Raw genomic sequence first — 20,657 nt, 5'->3', positions numbered from 1 at the left:
CCCAATGGAGCTACCTGGTTTAGCTATAGGGGAGATGGCCCGTGGATTCCCTCCTTGGTCGTCACCTACCCAGTCGGTCTTTAGACAGACTTCCTTTCGTCTCTCCTGTCGTTTCTTCCCGCATCCTCCCTCTATTTATGTCTCTCCGTCTATCCTCTCCCAATGTATTGAGACTGAACTATTTTGTCTGATGCCCGATGGAGCTACCTGGTTTAGCTATAGGGGAGATGAGCCGTGGACTCCCTCCTTGGTCGTCACCTACCCAGTCGGTCTTTAGACAGACTTCCTTTCGTCTCTCCTGTCGTTTCTTCCCGCATCTTCCCTCTATTTATGTCTCTCCGTCTCTCCTCTCCCAATGTATTGAGACTGAACTATTTTGCCTGAAGCCCGATGGAGCTACCTTGTTTAGCTATAGGGGAGATGGGCCGTGGATTCCCTCCTTGGTCGTCACCTACCCAGTCGGTTTTTAGACAGACTTACTTTCATCTCTCCTTGTTGTCTCTTCCCTTATCCTCCCTTTCTCACCTCCCCTGCCACGTCCACTACTTTTCTCTCTCATTTCTCTCCTCTCCCAATGTTTCTTGATGTATTATGTAATTGTTGATCTTTTTCTGTTACATTGTTGATTCTCATGTAAAGCGCTCTGATACCTTCGGGTCTAGCCAGTGCTATATAAAACTCTTTAAATAAATAAAATAAATAAATAGGTGATGACACTATGAGCAAAATTGGAACAAAGCTTGCTGAACCTGAAAAGTTTCACAGAGGATGTGCTGAGACAGAAGAAGAATGTGACTTTAAAGACGTAGGAAAGTACCTTGTGCATGTGTGGAAAATGAGTTCTGACTGTCGCATATTTGACAGTGAGTTTAAGAAATCAGTCCTGCTAAGTGACCTTCCACTGATGTCAAATTCTGTGCGTGTACACATTAAAAGAACATTCTACTTGATCAGAAGATGTCTAAATATTTTGATCATGCATATGTAGAGAAAGATCTTTGTGAATTTGGTTGGGAAAATGTTGATTGGATGCTAAAACCAACAAAATGTCTAAAGCCTCTACCCACAGAACGAACACGTACATGTACTTGCAAAACTTGTGCTACAAAAAGATGTCCCTGTCGATATGCTCTTCCCAAATGTTCAACATTTTTCAAATGTACCACGAGCAATTGCCAAAACAAATAAATCAAGTGAACTACAAAAATATATCTAAAACAAGAGTGTAAAACATTATTTTTTTCATTTTCAGATCATAAACATTGTTTGGTGTATACATATAAAAGGATTAAAAACCATTATTATTTATTTCATTTCTATATATGTCTCTTCTTCCTCTATTATAGCTGCCATTTTGGAAAATGGCAGAAGGGTTGCTCTGAGAAGTTATTTTCTGTCTCTATAAAACTTCTTGACCCCTCAAAATCTATGTTTTTACACCATAATGAAGTATATAGGTCTCATGGTTCATGAAATATTACAACATCACATTACATCATACAGCCATCTTTTTAAATGTCATCCAGAAAAATTCAGCCTGGAATAGCAATGTCTACCCAAGCTAAATTACTTTTCTAATTACCCAAAACCACAAATCAAAAATGAAAATCTGAGGACAACTATGTTTTTTACTGAAGTAAATCAGGGGGCTGGAATGATTCTGAAAACTGGAGGCCAGTCAGCCTCTTTAATGATGATTTCACAAGCATCTGATAACTGAGCCAAAAATATAGCTTTCATTTTGCACAATATATCACCCTCAATTTGTATTCCGCCATCATAAACCCTTTATGGAGGGTTACGTTTCTATCCAGTCACTGGTCTCAACCTGTATATATTCTGTAGTTGAAGTCACCGCCAGAGGTTCCATGAGCATCTGGTGAACAGTGTTACATTGGCTGCACTGCCACAAGTGCTACTGCTCATGTCCCATTCCACAGAAATCTTTGTAATCTCCAAGGCATGTTTTTTCACTAAACTAACTTCTTTCTTTATCTTAAAATACGTGTTTGAATCTGAACCTTTCTTTTCCTTCTGTATACTAATATCAACTTTACGCGACAGTTCACTTTTATGTTTGATGTATTTGTCCTTTCTGTGTTACTCAGTCCATCCCCTCCGTTCTGTCTTTTTACTGACACCAGAGTTCTACAAAGAACAGGAAGAAAGTCTATCAGAATACTGAAACTGATCTGGTCTCTGATTTTATCATGGTTCTACAAATGATATCCACTCTGTTAGACCTGGCACCATTGACGTGGGGCACCCCTTCCATTTTTTGCTTTTGACTCTTATGGTTATGGTGGTTTTGGATGCTTTTGGGCACTGTACCACTGCTTTTCAGTGCAACCGTGCAGGTGCTCCCCATGGTAAATTGATGTATGGATTAGTGACTCCATGATTGGCTTATTTGGTTTACTTGTCAGACCCTAGTACAGTGTACTGCGTTTGCCCAGGGCTTGTAAATCAAATGCTGTTGGTGGGCTTGCAGCACTGATTGTGCCACCAACCGGAGCAGCTTGTAAAGTGTGTCTCAGGTCTGCCATTGCAGAACCTGTGTGCAGTCTGGTCCTGCCATGTTGACTGGGCAAGTGCACCCACTTGCCAGTCCCTACACCTTCCCTTTTATATATATATCAGTCACCCATAAGGTAGGCCCATGGGCAGGGTGTATTGTAGGTAAAAGGTAGGACATGCCCTGATGTGTGTGACATGTCCTGATAGTGACTTACAGCCATTTTCGTTTTTCACTATTGCAAGGCTACCTGTTCCCCATAGGCCAGAATTGGTAATTTGATTATAACATCTTATAATCCAAACTGACTCACGGAACTAGGTAGAAATTCGAGTTTATTATGCCTGAACTCAGAATGATAAAATACAGTGCTTGAAAATACCACTTTTAGAAAGTATTTTCTTGCCTAACTGTCAAAGCCTGCCTCTGCTAGGTTGTGTATTCCTTGTCTGGGTTGTGAGTGACAGGGGCTGGGGGATTCCAGAAGACAGGGTGAGTCAGCACAGGGCTGAATAGACCCATCTGCAGGTAGAGTGGTGGGAGGGGCGCACCTGGGACCTAAATAGGGCTGTGCCTGCCTTCCACATTGCTGACTCCACCTCTTGTGGTGCGTCTGATGTCCCTGGCCTACACTGTCACGGGAAGAGAAGTAGTCCTGTAAACAAAGTACTCCAGGACTGCACAGAACTGGTTTGGACTAGGCGCACGGTGGTGACAGAATCTCAGAGGAGGACACACAACGAATTTACTCTTTGCTCTCAGATTCTCAGAGGAGGACACACAACGAATTTACTCTTTGATTCAAGAAAGTGAAACATCATTACCATCAACAGGGTCCAAACAAAGTAACATCAAACAATTACTCTACTTATCTAAGAAAATAGTCAACCAAAAACTACACGCAAGTACTCTCATAAAGTACCATAAAGTACTAAGAATCCACTAGGAGTCAAAAACTCTCGTGATTACCTTATCAAGGAAAGCACTCTCACATGCGGAAATGAACGTATTACAAAAAGGAACTTCCTTTGTGTCTACTTTTCATTCCAACCTACTAGACACACAAATCTGCATATACAAATTTATGAGGGTATTACGGTTACGAATTTTTTTTCAAACGTTATCCCAATCACTGAAGAACCCCCTAAAGACACCCTTATGGGTCTTAGGAGTAAAAGCAAATACATTCCTCCGGTAAGCCACAAGGTGCTTGATGCCTTTGAAAAAATCATCCACAAAGAAGTTGAAAATGTTTACAAACAACCAAAATCTAAGATTAGCAACCTATCTAAAACTGAGCAAAATATTCTCAAGAACTTGGCTAACAACTCTGAAATTACCATCCGCCAAGCGGACAAGGGAGGAGCCCTCGTTATCATGGACGTTGAATTTTACAATGAGCGAGTTAATGAACATGTAAATGACAGTAAAACCTATTATAAAGTGGATTAAAATCCTACCAAACAATTCATGGAAATACTGGTAAATCTCATTGATAAAACTGTCCAATTGGGAGTTATCGGACTGAAAGAGAAACAATATCTTATCAAAACCAATCCATCCACACCTTACATATACATGCTACCAAAGGTGCATAAACACCCTACGCACCCACCTTGCAGGCCTATTGTTTCAACAATAAACTCCATTCATGAACCCATTGGACATTACATTGACAAACACTTGCAACCATTAGTACAATCAATGACAACTTATATAAAGGACACTACGCACTTTCTTACCATTTTGGAGAACCACAAATCACAGTTCACTAATGACATACTTCTATGCACAATTGATGTTCAAGCTTTATACTCGTCAATCCCCCATAATTTGGGACTAGATGCTACTGCTTCATTCCTAATGACATCAGACATGGAGGAAGGATTGAAAGTATTCATTATGGAACTACTGAACTTCATACTATACCACAGTTATTTTACGTGGCAAGATCAATACTTTATTCAAAGCTCTGGAACATCTATGGGCAATTGCGCCGCACCGGCGTATGTGAATTTATTCATGTACCGGTTTGAGCTAGACAACATCTTGAATAAGGAGTGCTGGACAGAGAATCTTGTAATTTACAGGAGATACATCGACGACATATTTATCCGTTGGAAAGGTACACAACCTGAACTGTTGCATGCAATAGAAGGCCTTAATCATGTAAAGGATCGAATAAAATTTACACACAACATACAAAATAGACAAATATCATTTTTGGATGTACAAATCACAAAAAATGATGGAAAATTGGACACTAGTGTTTTCACAAAAGCCACAGACCGCAACAATTTGTTGCACTTCCACAGCTTTCACCAACCCTCACTCAAAAGACATTTGCCGTACTCTTAACTACTAAGAATAAAACAGATTTCTTCCACTGACGAATCTTTGAATTTGAGTATCAAAACATGTATCAATAAATTCAGTGAGCGAGGATACCCCCAAGGCATTCTAGAGGAAGCAACACTAAAAATGAATAAATTAGACCGACGTGTTCTATTACAATCACAACCGAAATCATCTACCCAAAACAGAATGGTGTTTGTTTCGAAATATTCAACCGAAAGTTCCAAAATTAAACGAATAATATTGAGAAACTGGTCTCTATTATCGATGGAGGATGACTTCAATAACATTTTTCAGCATCCCCCGAGGTTTGCATACCAAAGATCACGAAACATAAAAGAAATTCTGAACAGAAAAACACCTGAAAGACAAGACTCATTCAAAGGGACAATCCCTTGTCTAAACTGCGGGAATTGCAATGCCATAATTAAGGGAAAGGAGATGAAACATCCTAGTAAAGGCACCACCATTCCTTTACGTGTAACTGCAACATGTGACAGTCGGAATGTCATATACCTCATCAAATGCCCGTGTGGCCTGGCTTACGTCGGGAAAACTGAGCGAAAAATTAAGACACGTATAATTAAACACACGAGCAGCATTCGAACTAAAAATCTCAAATCGCCTTTGGCAAGCCATTTCAATAACAATATTCACACTCCTAGCCAGCTACGCTTTTTAATTTTGGAATCAGTTCCAGTATTACTATGCCGAGACAATTCACAACATCTCTTACGGAGAGAAGTGTTTTGGATATCTTACTTGAATACATGTCAACCAAAAGGTCTCAATGATCGTATGGACCTAAATTGCTTTATTTAAGATTGAAATGATGATATATACTATTTCACTATAAGTGTGCATGTTGTATGCTGTATACTGTAACATTACTTCATGTACTTTGAGGTTGTGCTTCCCAAAAATCCTGACAGTCTTCACACACACTTTGACTTTCTGACTATTATCTTTGACAGTAGAGTATTGCGTTTACACTCTCTGAGTACAATTTACTGACTTAAATCGACCCGTGCCTTTAACCACTTTTTTATAATTGTCTATACCCGCTTTTATCGAGCTACGCAATCTTGGATGGTGCACTCTTCTCCACGAAACAGTCCGTTGTTCATGTTTGTGACTCGCAAGCCTTGCTTGTTGACAGGAACTTCCGGGTTAAATATGGCAGTTCCGCGGGTTCCTTTTTACCCGCGTCCTCACCGTCGTTGGGGACCTTTCAGGATACCGGCGGTACCTTCACTTTGAAATCCGTTGTTCTTACGGTAAGCTTCTTTAGGTAAAACGATGGGCGAATACAAGCAACACGCTATGTGTGTGCTATACTTGTTTACATACCGCAACCCAACACTCCGTCTTACTTATGTTTTAGGAAAACGATTCGACTAATTTCAAAAGCACTCTTCAAGCTACGTGCTGTTTATTGACATTGGTACGTAAGTTTTTTAATCAAATTCATGATTTTGTTACGCTTCAACCATTTCAGTTCTGAACTGTGGTTACGTATGTATTACAGGTTATTCACATGTTTTTTAACGGCTACTATTGAAACTCCACGTGACGTGCTACAATCCAGGTATTATAATCAATGTACCGCTTGTTTCACCCAATTAACCCACATTAATGTATTAAGCTTGACCGTGCCACATGACTGGTTCAATCATTAATATGCCCTTCACTCCAACCTTTATGTTGATTTTTCTCATGGGTCTACAGAGATTTTGTTTGAATTGTACGTATTATATCAGGAAGGGATATAAGGTACTCTAAGAGAGAGACTTGATTTAAAATGATTCAAAATAATTTGTTTTGCATAGACCTGTTCAAATGATCGTATTACAGTTGTGCTTTGTCCTCAACAGAATACTATGCCCCTGAAGAAGGGCACATTGCCCGAAATGCATTGGGCACTTGATTTTGATTTGTAAAGATGACTACGAGATTGAAGAATTTATGATTTACTAAAAAATTGAACTTTTTGAATAAAACTTTATTGAAAGGAACAAAACACTGTCCTAAGGAACATTATTTTGAGTGCTTAATGAGGACATCGTTCCCTGCAGGAATAGCGCTACCGTCATTTGGACTAGGCACAGACACTCTCTGCCTTCAGAGACAAAGGATTTTGGTGTTTAAAAGAGGGGACCTAGACCCCAGAACTTTAGATCACTTCTGAGAATCAAAACAAACCTTTGCTGAGGAGAAGAATCAGGAAGCTGAAGGAGGAGACTACTCCGGTGCTGTGTGTTTGGGGGTTGAGTTGCAGTAGTTGCTTCATTACCAAAGAAAGGAGAAGAGGACTGAGGGCCAGATGTAGGTAGCCAAATACCGGTCGGTAACGGCCGAATTCGGCCGTTACCGACCGGTATTTGGCTATTGAGATGTAGGGGCACGGAAACAGGGCAAATCGGTAATTTTACCGATTCGGTAAATATACCGGTCGGTAAATTTACCGACCGGTATATTTACCGATTCGGTAAAATTGATATGTAGGTGGGACTCTTCTGAGTCCCACAAGGCCTACAAAATCGGTATTTTACCATCAAATTCAATTTGATGGTAAAATACCGATTCAGGTGTGCATGCACATGTGTGCATGCACACCTGTGCCATATGACAGGCAGACCTGCCCTTAGGGCAGGTATGCCTGCCACATGGCCCCGAACCTTTTTTGGGGGTGCTAGAGGGTGTCAAAGTGACACACCCTGCACCCTTGTCAAAATCGGTATTTACCGAATCGGTAAATACCGACCGGTAATGCCCCATTCATTCCTATGGGCTTCAAAGCCCATAGGAATGAATGGAGCATTACCGGTCGGTATTTACCGATTCGGTAAATACAGATATTTACCGAATCGGTAAAAAACACATCTGGATGGACCTACATGTCCACCCTTCATATTTACCGATTCTTAATTACCGAATTGGTAAAATTCGGTAATTAAGAATCGGTAAATATTTTTTACCTACATCTGGCCCTGAGTGTGCTTTTCATCAACTTGAAGAAGAATCTCCAAGGGCTTGAACTTGAGCTTGCCTCCTGCCTGAAGTCTCAGGTATATAAGACTTCACCAACCATCTCCCCCTGAATTCCCTTGCTGGGAATGGAAGGGCCTGTTTTTGTGCTGTGCATTCTGAGAGACTGCGTGTCGCTGGGAGCAGGAAGCGCGATGCAACGACGAGAAGCGTGTCGCCGCCGCACCAGTGGCCTTCGCATCGCCAAAGCGAGCCGCCGCTGCCGCTGTCATCATCGCATCGCCGAAACGCGGGGCATCACCGAAGAAGCGCGTTGCAGGGCCTGTTGCGGCTCCAAAAATCATTGAGTCGCCACAAGGCCGTTGGGCGTGCACGCATTGCATCAACGTTGTCGCATCGTAACCAAAACGGCATTTTGTCGCATCCCACCGGAGAAGAGTATCACATCGAGGTGCCATCTTGTCGCATTGTACCGGAGAGCAGTAAGAAACCAACGCATCACCTCCCCACACAGTAAGGAAGCGAACATCAACTCCCCTGCGCAGCAGTAAGGAACTGACGCATCCACGCCCCTGAGTGTAAGGAACCGACGCATCACTTTGCCTGCGACCCTTTTGTTTTCTTTGCGTTTCGCATCCAAGGTACATTGAGAGTAAAGTGTCACATTTACAACCTGTGTGGTGTCCATCTGTAGTGTTGTCACTGATTTTTGCTTCCACTCTGGTTTCACGGCAATCGAGGGAACCTTTACGTGCAGGCTTGTCTGTATGTGTGTACCAGAGCTCCGCTGCAGGGCTGCCTGCCACGATGACCCTACAGGCTGGCAAGTGATAACCATCACAACATCCTTCAATCTGCATACAATGTCAGAACCAGACAGCATACTTATGTGAGGCGAGCACTTCTGTGATTGTATAAGTGGAGGCCATATTGAGCTGAACACAATCACAAGCCGGCTCATAACGGATATCAACTGCATGCAGACCCAACTCTAGCACATATCAACCATCAATGACAATGTAAATCTATGCGTAAGGTGCTGAGGGGGGAGAAAAATACTCCTACAATAAATAAGAAGCAACTTTCCCCTGGCGCCCGCCAGGTCTGCAGCGCAGAACGGCTGCTAAACGCTGGCTCTCCCCTGTGAGAAAATCGATTCATTCACAGGTGCAACCGCTTCCCTGTTCAATCCCCGGAGTGCAATACCACTGCTTCTGTGAACCCCTCCAGGTGGCGTGAGAACCCCGAGGAGCGCGGCAGGGACCACGATCTACATCAAAAGGCACACGAGTGGGGACTTCCAATGTGGCAAGAAATGTAGGCGCAACAGCTGGCCAGCCTGGAGGGAGTGTGGAGCAGCTGACCCCAGGGGACTTGGTCCGGTGGGCACTCGAGCGGGATTTCAGTGCCCGATGACTCTGCCTGGCCTTAAGATGGCGGCTCGCATCTCGTCGAGCAGTTAACTGATGGCTGTCCTGTTTCCATGCTTGCCATCTGGGACACTTACTACCAGCTAGCGCCCTCAAAGCAAGGAGGCATGTAAAATCCTGCACCTTTGTGGTATGTGCAAGCCCACTGACACGGCCCAGTAGCACCCATATCCCTCCTACCGGTGGCCTCCCATCCTGTGCCTGAAACGCTGCGCTGCCAAGGGAAAGGTGACAGAAGTGAAGAGCTTTGTCCTCGCTAGCCTCCATTGACAGTGCTACATTCGAGGAGTAATGAGGTTCCTGCCTTCCGCGACCGGCAACACCACCTGCCACGCAAAGGGCGGTGTGGGGCTCACACCTATGCCGCCAAAGAAGGCGACAACTAAGGTCACCAATTTTCCCCTCCCCCAGAGACAAAAGACAGCCACCTGAACACGGTGATCCCACGATTGCCATGGCTCTCACCAAAGAATGACCCCAAGTCTTGCCTGACTCCAAAATGGCGCCCGCCAGGGAAATACCATCGGCGAGGGAGGATCCCAAGGTTTTAACTGGTCAAAAAGCATTACGGAATAAAGAATCTCAGTACAAGAGACAAGACAAACAGCTGAGTTACAGGGTTAAACAGTCCCACCCTTATGCATCCTTACCTGGGACTTGTCTCACTCTAAAATGGTGCCCAGGCTTCAATTTATGACTGAGACCCCATCTACACGTTGGGCCTGTTTACTCTACCTTCTTGGGCCCCCACAAGTTTTTTCACTCCCACTGCTGATCTGCCAGATCTGCCCCTCTTCCCAGCACCCTTTCCCCCTCCCCCCTTCCCTCTTTCCTCTACTGGGGACTAGTTTGTTCTGTATTGGACTTTTGCAACTGTAACTATTGTAACCATGTGTCCTTAACCAAAGCACTCCTTCTCCCCTTGTTGGGGAGGGATCCAGCATTTATACCCTGGAGTCTCAGAGACCCCTCTGAGAGAGTCCACAGCATCAAGGGAGCCACACACAGCGGAGGTGTGGGAATGCGCCCCTTGCCAAAGCACTTCCTCTCCCCTTGTTGGGGAGGGATCCAGTATGTATGCCCTGGAGTCTCAGAGACTCCTCTGAGAGAGTCCACAGCGTAAAGGGAGCCACACACAGGGGAGGTGTGGGAATGACATGATTTCCACTGGGATCACAACACACCGGATGTTGGACACTGTTTTTCCTTGTCTCCCGGTTGTGTTTCTTTCACCCTCTCCCACCTCTTTCCCTCTTTCATTCTTTGTCTACCTCCCCTGCTCCTACCCCCTCTCCCCTGAATTTCTCCCCTTGCCTGCTTTTTCCCTTGCATATATGTTTTTAACGCATGCAACTACGCTCCAGCAACTTGTAACTATGCTCTGAAACTGTGTAACTTGTAACTATGTAACTTATAACTATGCTCTGAAACAATGCTCGTCCTGATGTAAAGCGCTCTGATACCTCCAGGTCTAGCCAGCGCTATATGAACTTTTCAAATAAATAAATTACTGTATGTGTTCACAAATGCTTTACACACTGCCTCTGAGATAAGCCTGCCTGCCTGCTCGTGCCAAGCTACCAAGGGGGCGAGCAGGGGTTATTTTAGGAGTGTATCTCCTTACCCTGACTAGACGCAAGGGTCCCTATTTGGTCAAAGGTACCTACCTCTGCCAACTAGAGACCCCCAAATCTAACATTGGTCAGCTGTGAGGATTTGGACTTGCATTTGTGATTCATATACATTGATTGGTACACACTACTAGTGAGTGCAGACCATAACACAACCACATACATTTTGGTAGAGTTTTTCTTCTGAGCTTCTTTTCTATTTTTGATTCCAGAGAACTGCCAGACTTTTCTACCATGAGCAAGTCAGTATCCACAGCATCTATAGACATCGTATTGGAAGAAGAGAGAATTGATGCTTACACTGTGCCTAATCTCAAAGCTTTGTGCAGGAAATTTTAAATCTCTGTGAAAGGCCTCACCAGGAAAGAGGAATACCAAAAGGTGCTGAGGGCCTGGGTAGAATCTAGGAATGCCAGTGAGCATCGTGAGGAGCCAGTGATGGAGGCAGAGACTTTAGATGGGCAGCTTGAGGGGTCAGTGGGCCAAACCGGGGAGAAAGCACCTTCCAGGGCGGGCAGCTGTGTTTCTTCCAAGGGTTTGTCCCCAGGAGCGCTGGAGGAAAGTGCAAAGGAGAGGATGCACAAGTTGGAGCTAGCTAGGCTCAAAATGGATGGTCAGAAAGACATAGAGAGCAGGAAAATGGAGCTTAGGATGGAATTAGAAATGAAGAGGTTAACCTTAGAGGAAAAGATAATGCATTTTGAGCATGAGAGAGGATTGAAGGAATTGGAACTCAAGGCCAAAAGAAATGAAGAGGTTAACCTTAGAGGAAAAGATAATGCATTTTGAGCATGAGAGAGGATTGAAGGAATTGGAACTCAAGGCCAAAAGTTTAGATGTTCCTCCCTCTGGTGGCAGCACACGGCCAGTGCCCGTAGAAGCAAGAGCCTACAGCCCCAAAGAAGTAGTTAAAGATTTCCACAAAAATGAGGATATTGGTCAATGGTTTAGGGCTTATGAAGCTGCAATGTTGGCCCACCGGGTCACTGAGAAGGATTAGGGAGCAGGGTTATGGGGCCGCTTTGTTGGTGATGGGCGGGACACTTTGTTAGATTTACCTACAGAGGGGCAGATGTCCTATACCCACATGAAGGGCGCCCTAATGTCCAGATTTGGTTTGACCCCAGAGTTATACAGACAAAGGTTTGGGAACTGCAGAAAACTGGAGTCTACACATGGATGGAATATGTGTCTTTCTTTTGCAGAGCATTGGATGGTTGGGTGAAGGGTAGCAAAGTGGATAATGTTGATGCACTCTGGGATTTGTTTGCATGGGAGCACTTGTCAAATAATTGTTTTCCAGAGGTACACCAGCACCTTATGATAGCAAGCTAACTAACCCTGGGAACCTTGCTGAGGAGGCGGACCCCGGGGTGAGTACCCGTGTCCAGAAGGGTCATGTGGGAGACTTCGCAAAGGTGGGCAGGGTCCCCAGCAGAAGAGTGGGGGGACAAGAGTAAACAGAGGGAGTTCCAGAAAGGGCCCCAAAGTGATCCCCAAGGGGACCAAGGAAAAGGTTCAAAGCCTCCCCCTGAGAAGAAGGCAGTGGCCTCGACAGATTAGCCTGGTCACAAGGGGCCCAAGACCTGTTTTAAGTGTGGTCTAGTAGGCCACTGTTCTTATGATGCTAGATGTCCCTTGTATGGGAAGACAGCACCAACTGGTGCACCACCCCGGCAGTTGGCTAGTATAGCCCTGAGAGAGGAGATGGGTACCCAAGGTGGGTGGGGTCCCACAGAGATGTCCCTTGTCTCTTTAGGAGACTGTGAGGTGGTCGCCAGTACCCAGCTGCCTGATAACACTAAAAAGTACAGGCAGTGGGTGACCATCAATGGCAAGAGGGTGGAAGCTCTTAGAGACACCGGAGCCAGTGCGACAGCTGTCAGTTGTCGGCTGGTGTCTGAAGAGCAGGTAGTCCCCAATGCATTTTACCACTGACAACACAGAGAGCCACTGCATGGTGGCACAGGTTCCCTTTAAATGGCGGGGGGTCTCAGGGACTCTTCAAGTAGCTGTGAGGCCAGCCATGCCTGTTGATTGTCTGTTGGGTAACGATTTGGAGAGCTCCCCTTGGGCTAAGGTGGAGCAAAGAGCTCATTTAGAGATGTTGGGTTTGCCTGAGTGGGCCTGCGTGACCACTCGGTCTGTGGCAGCCAGTAAGGGTGTTCAAGAGGACCTGGAGCCTGAGAAAATGGCCCAGGTGCCTGCCTTAAAGAGAAGAGGTAGGGGGCACGGGAAACCAGCCCCTGAGATTCCCATCGTCCAGGGGGAGGCAGACCTTGAGGGGGATGCCCTGGAGCCTACAAAGGAAGAGATTGCTGAACTGGGAGACCTGTCTGAGCTGACCCATTGGCAGCAAGAAGGAGGTCCCTCCAGGGAAGAGTTCTGTGAGGAGCAGAACAAGGGCTCTTCCCTTGTGGGTTTGCAGCAGCAGGCTGCAAACCAGGCAGCAGGTGATCAGTCTGGATCACATTAGATCTACTGGGAGAATGGTATCCTGTATAGTGAGCCTAAGGTTGCTGAGCCAGGATCAGCCTGTGTGCTGGTTGTACCCCAGCGCTTCAGTGCCTTCCTACGGGGGCTGGCTCATGATGTGCCTTTAGCAGGAAATTTGGGGCAGGACAAGACCTTTAAAAAGCCTTGTCACCCACTTTTATTGGCCCCAAATGCACAAGACTTCAGACACTCATTGCAGGACCTGTCAGACTTGCCAGGCAAGTGGAAAGACTGGGAGGAAGCACAAGGCATCTCTCCAGCCCTTCCCTGTGGTCAGCACCCCCTTTGAAAGGATGGGCATTGACATTGTGGGGCCTCTGGATCCCAAGACAGCCATGGGCAACAGGTTCCTCCTGGTCTTGGTGGACAATGCCAACCCGGTACCCGGAAGCCATCCCTCTCAGGATAGTGACAACCCCCGTGGTGGGACGTGCACTGATGGGGATTTTCTCCTGCGTGGAGTTCCCCAGAGAGGTGGTGTTAGACTGAGATACAAACTTCATTTCTAAGTATATGAAGTCCATGTGGCAGGAGTGTGGTGTAACCTACAAGTTCACCACTCCTTATCACCCCCAAGGTAATGGGCTGGTTGAGAGATTCAACCGGACCCTCAAAGGCATGATTATGGGTCTTGAGGAACCCATGAGGTGTAAGTGGGACGTCCTCTTACCATGCCTTCTCTTTGCACACCGTGAGGTGCCACAGAAGTCCCTAGGGTTCAGCCCCTTTGAACTTCTCTATGGTCACACAGTGAGAGGACCTTTGCGTTTGGTCAAGGAAGGCTGGGAGCAGTCTCCCAGGAAACCTCCCCAGGATGTATATAGCTACATGCTGGTCTTCAGGAAACAAACTAGGCGATTCAAACAACTCGCTGAGGCGAATCTGGAAGCCAGCCAGGAGGAGATGAAGCAGTTGTACGACCAGAATGCCACTCTAGTTGAGCTTCAGCCCGGTCAGAAAGTGTGGGTCATGGCCCCAGTGGAGCCCTGTGCGCTCCAGGATAAGTGGACGGGACCATTTGAGGTAGTGGAGCACAAATATCCGGTTACCTACTTAGTGGACGTGCTGTCTCTCAGGGACCCTTTGCGGGTCCTGCATGTCAACCGCCTGAAGCCCCACTTAGAGAGGTCCGAAGTGAACATGCTCCCATCAACAGATGCTAGAATGGAGGAGCCTGAGGGGCAGATATAGGAAGGCTATTACCGGTCGGTAACGGCCGAAATCGTCCGTTACCGACCGGTAATAGCCTTTTCAGAGGTAGGTGGTATATTTACCGATTCGGTAAATAACGAATCGGTATTTACCAATTCGGTATTTACCGAATCATCATTTACCAAAACAGTATTTACCGAATCTGTAAATGAGATGTAGGAAGCACTTTAAAGAGTGATTTTGTGCTTTAAGGATTCGTTATTTACCAACAACTATTAGTTGGTGGTAAATAAGGAATTCCTCTGTAAATGCAAATCTGTGCATTTACACCTGTGCCATGTGACAGACATACATGCCCCTAGGGCATGTATGTATGCCACATGTGCACACCAGCTCTATTCAGGGGTGCAACAGGGTGTCAAAGTGATACCCTGCCACCCTTGACTCTTTCCCTATTTTACCGAATCGGTATTTACCGATTCGTTAATTGACATTCATTCCTATGGGCCTCCAGGCCCATAGGAATGAATGGCAATTACCGAATCGGTAAATACCGATTCGGTAAATACCGAATCTTAACGATTCGGGTTTTTTTACCGATTTTTTCTCTACATTGCATTTACCGATTCAAAAACAATTCGGTATTTTCGAATCGGTAAATTACAATTACCTACATCTAGCCCTGAGTCTCTTCCTGACCTCCTGTCTGCAACAGAGCGAGATGGGTCAGTGGATGGCGTGAACCTCTCTTCCACCCTGACCCCTGAGCAACAGAATGACTGTCACCAGTTGCTGTGACAGTTTTATGACCTGTTCTCCCGGATTCCCAGTGTCACTGATTGGTGCGTCCATGATGCAGACACTGGGGACAGTCTTCCTGTTCAGCACAAAACTTACAGGGTGACTGACAGGGTGAGAGCTTGCATCAAGGAGGTCTCCAAGATGCTGTTGTTGAGGGTGATTAAGTCCTTGGGCCAGCCCAGTGGTCAAGGTCCCAAAGGCTGCCACGCCGGGCGTCACGCATGAACTGCGGTTCTGTGTGGACTACTGAGGGCTCAATTCAGTCACCAGGACTGACGGGCACCCCATCCCCAGAGCTGATGAGCTCATTGATCGTAGGGGCTGCCCGGTACCTCGGCAAGTTTGACTTAACGTCTGGGTACTGGCAGATCGCCTTGACTGATGGGGCAAGAGAGAGGTCAGCATTCTCCACACCAGATGGGCACTACCAATTCCGGGTTATGCCCTTTGGGATGAAGAATGCCCCTGCCACCTTTCAGAGGTTGGTCAACCAGGTGTTGGCTGGGCTGTACGAGTTCAGTGCTGCCTACCTGGATGACATTGCAGTGTTCAGCGCCAGTTGGGAAGAACATCTGCGCCACCCCTGGGAAGTGTTGATGGTGCTGAGGAGAGCAGGCCTCACGATCAAGGCGAGTAAGTGCCAGATTGGGCAGGGTTCCGTGGTGTACTTGGGACTACAGGTTGGGAGCGGCCAGGTGGCGCCCCTAAAGTCCATGATTGAGAACATCCTGGCTTGGGAACTCCCCAAGACCCAGACAGGAGTGAGAGCCTTTTTAGGACTCACTGGGTATTACAGGAGGTTTGTCAAGGAGTATGGCAGCATTGTTGCACCCTTGACAGAGCTGACTTCCAGGAAGCAGCCCAAGAGAGTGATTTGGACTGACACCTGTCAGAGAGCTTTTGATGCCCTGAAGACTGCCACGTGGACGGCACCCGTGCTCCTGGCACCCTACTTCTCAAAAGAGTTTATTGTTCAGACCGATGCTTTAGAGCATGGTGCGGGGGCTGTTCTGTCACAGATTAATGAGGAGGGCCTAGACCAACCTGTAGCCTTCATCAGTAGGAGGTTACTTCCACGGGAACAGAGGTGGAGTGGAATTGAGTGTGAGGCATTTGCTGTGGTTTGGGCGCTGAAGAAGTTGAGACCATGCTCGTTTGGGACTCACTTCCGGATTCAGACAGACCACAAGCCCCTCAGATGGTTGATGCAGATGAAGGGTGAGAATCCAAAGCTTTTGAGGTGGTCCATATGCCTACAGAGGCTGGATTTCACAGTGGAACACCACCCTGGTACAGAACACGCCAATGCTGATGGTCTGTCCGGATTTTTCCGCTTTAGTGATGAGAACTCCCAAGAGGTAGGGTAGTTCTCCCCACATTTCAACTGGAGGGGACACGTGTTAGACCTGGCACCATTGGCGTGGGTCTCCATACCATTTTTTGCTGCTGCCTCTTATGTTTTTGCTGGTTTTAGATGTTTTTGGGCACTGTGCCACTGCTGTTCAGTGCCACAGTGCAAGTGCTCCTTATGGTAAATTGATGTATGGATTAGTGACTCCATGATTGGCTTGTTTAGTTTCCTTGTCAGACCCTAATACAGTGCACTGCGTGTGCCCAGGGCTTGTAAATCAAATGCTGTCGGTGGGCTTGCAGCACTGCTTGTGCCACCCACCGGAGCAGCTTGTAAAGTGTGTCTCAGGTCTGCCATTGCAGAACTTGTGTGCAGTCAGGTACTGCCATGTTGACTGGGCATGGGCACCCACTTGCCAGTCCCTAAACCTTCCCTTTTATACATATTTAGGCTTTCCTGTTTTCAGTTTTTATTTTTGGTAAATTATGGTGGGGTTTTTTCAGTGTTTTCAAGTGATTTCAATACCGTAAAATAACAGTGGTTATCGGTGGTTACACATTTTCGCACCATTAAAAACAACAGAAACTGTGTTTTCCGGTGTTTATAAAATGTTTTGGTTTTATTATTGCTTGCTTTATGCACTGATAGTGCATGGTATATAGACAGCGTACACATAGTGTACATGAGGTCCAAATTATTTTTGCAAATGTAACTTACCATACACTACTTCTTCAATGAGTGCCCATACTGGTGCACTTGAAGATTGCAATTCACGAGGCAGGTTCTGCAACATTTATGTTGAACTGGGCACTTATGCCCTCAGAGTTATTGGAGCGGTCAAAAATGAAACAGCACTTTTGAAACTACGGAGGAAATTCCCCTTTAAGGAAAGGATTTGGAACTTGTACAGAGTACCACAGTCAGGCTTCATTGACTTCAAATGCCATTGTTGGTGAAGGGACATTTATGTGCATCAATGCAAACCATTTCTCATACATTGTAAAATAAAAGTTCCTGAATTGCTCTTCAACATTGGTTTGCTTGCCAAGTTGCAAATACTTTAACATGGAACAGTTTGCAGTGCCAAAGTCACTAAGGTGTCACCCATCCTACTCTCAAGGAGATGGTTCACATCTACACCAATTATGCTGAACACTGGGCAGACCAGGATGTTTTCAGACTCTAGTTTTTCATTATGTCCACTACAGCAGTTATGTTTTCCTGTAAGAATGCAGTAGAGTGTACTTTTTTCACATAAATGTGCAACCAAAGATCCTCACATTTCTTGCCTTTGGCATCATCACTCAGCAAAACCTCTGTAAACGGTTGCCACATGAATATATAGCATTCATAGCCTTTTGGACTGAGAACCGTCACCTAAGTGACACAGTTGGGATGGCTCTTTCTTTGATGCCACACAAAGCACAAAATGAGAAATATTTGCATTTTAGATCCTGTGCATAAGAAAACAGTGCACATGAATGGACTAAAAAGTCAATAGCATTCTTCATTAACTCTGAAGATTGTAAAGATACTTTCAGCATACCATCTAACGGGCAAGGATGTCTTGCAGGGAACAACTTCAGCTCAAGTTTCAGTTTTGACAGGTCATCACACAACTCTTTCACATACGTAACTGAATCACTGCAGATACAAACAATATCACTCCAATCTTTGTTGAACTTGGAAAGAACCTTTTTGCATTCCATGACTTCCAAAAGTCTGGTGTCATGTTTTCACCACTATCCCAGATGCTTGGTGATAGCGCTCTTTTCACATATACTTGTCACTATACCTTGCATTCAATGTTTAAAGCCTGAGGTGTTGGCAATTCACCTACTATAAATACTGACTCACTAGAAACTGGGGGCTGATGTTTCAAGGGTTTTTACCCATTTTCTGTGGGTAAATGTGATGACACATATTGGGAAAGATTCGCAGCCATTTTACCAATCAGTGAAAGAATTAAACACAGCCACAATATCACATATGATTTTGAAATTTCCTGATTCTCTACAGTTTATACAATAATTAAATAAGACCTTAAACATGCTTCTATACCCTGTATCTTTAGGCCAAAGACCACAAAACTGAAAAAAAGCAAAAGGAAGAAGAAACAATATAAAGCAGAATAATGTTAGCCCAGGCTTACTTGCTGCAAGCTTGTGTAACAAAGTTACATTGTATTGACTCTTTCACTCTCTTTTTTATTTCTTTGAATGGCATTTAGTTTGTGGTTGTGCAGGTGTTTTTTCAGTGTTTATATGTTTTCACTGGTGAGGACTTTTTCTCTTTCAGTGGTGTTTTATCAGTTATTATAGGTTTAAACCTAAAACCGGATAGCCTATACATATTAGTCACCCCTAAGGTAGGCCCAAGGGCAGGATGCACTGTAGGTAAAAGGTAGGACATGCCCTGATGTGAGTGGCATGTCCTGATAGTGAATTACAGCCTTTTTCGTTTTTCACTATTGCAAGGCTACATGTTCCCCATAGGCCAGAATGGGCAGTTTGATTATAACATCTTATATTCGTAACTGACTCAGGGAACTAGTTAGAAATTTGAGTTTAGTGTGCCTGGACTCTGAATGATAAAATACATCTTTTAGTGAAGTTGGTTTTAACATCTATGTTTGAAAATACCACTTTTAGAAAGTAGGTATTTTCTTGCCTAACTGCCCAAGCCTGCCTCTGCTAGGTTGTGTATTCCTTGTCTGGGTTGTGAGTGACAGGGCTAAATAGACCCATCTGCATGTAGAGTGGTGCGAGGTGGAGCACCTGGGACCTGAATAGGGCTATGCCTGCCTTCGACAATGGTGGCTCCACCTCCTGTAGTGTGTCTGATATCCCTGGCCTACACTGTCAAAGAAAGAGAAGTAGCCCTGTAAATAAAGTGCTCCAGGACTGCACAGAACTGGTTTGGACTAGGCACAGACACTCTCTGCCTTCAGAGACAAATGATTTTGGCGTATAAAAGAGGGGACCCAGACCCCAGAACTTTAGATCACTTCTGGGAATCAAGACAAACCTTTGCTCAGGAGAAAAACCAGGAAGCTGAAGGAGGAGACTACCCTGTGCTGTGTGTTTGGGGGTTGGCCAAAGAAAGGAGAAGAGGACTGAGTGTGCTTTTTATCAACTTGAAGAAGAATCTCCAAGGGCTTGAACTTGAGCTTGCCACCTGCCTGAAGTCTCAGGGATACAAGACTTCACCAACCAGCTCCCCCTGAATTCCCTTGCTGGGAATTGAAGTGCCTGCTGTTGTACTGAACCTTCTGTGAGTCTGCGTGTCACTGGGAGCTGGAAGCATGACGCAACGACGAGAAGCGTGTCACCGCCGCAGCAGCTGTCGTCGCATCGCCGAAGAAGCGAGCAGCTGCTGCCTCTGTCATCATAGCATCGGTGAAGCGCGGCGTATCACCTGAGAAGCGTGTCACCGCCGCAGAGGTCGCCATCGCATCACTGGAGTAGCACGTTGCAGGGCCTGACGCTGCTCCAAAGATCATCGAGTCGCTGCAAGGTCGTCTGGTGTGCACGCATCGCATCAACGTTGTTGCCTCGTAACCAAGACGCCATTTTGTTGCATCGCACCGGAGAAGAGTATCGCATCGAGGTGTCATCTTGTCGCATCGTACCGGAGAGCAGTAAGAAACCGACGCATCACCTCCCCACACAGTAAGGAAGCGAGCATCAACTCCCCTGCGCAGCAGTAAGGAACTGACGCATCCACTGCCCTGAGTGTAAGGAACCGATGCATCACCTTCCCTGCGACCCTTTTGTTTTATTTGCGTTACACATTCAAGGTACATTGAGAGTAAAGTGTTGCATTTACAACCTGTGTGGTGTCCATATGTAGTGATGTCACTGTATTACTGTATGTGTTCACAAATGCTTTACACACCGCCTCTGAGATAAGCCTGCCTGCTCGTGCCAAGCTACCAA

The sequence above is a fragment of the Lissotriton helveticus genome, chromosome 6, assembly GCF_964261635.1.
Source record: "Lissotriton helveticus chromosome 6, aLisHel1.1, whole genome shotgun sequence".
Classification (NCBI taxonomy): Eukaryota; Metazoa; Chordata; class Amphibia; order Caudata; family Salamandridae; genus Lissotriton; species Lissotriton helveticus.
Note: the sequence above shows the minus strand (reverse complement) of the source record.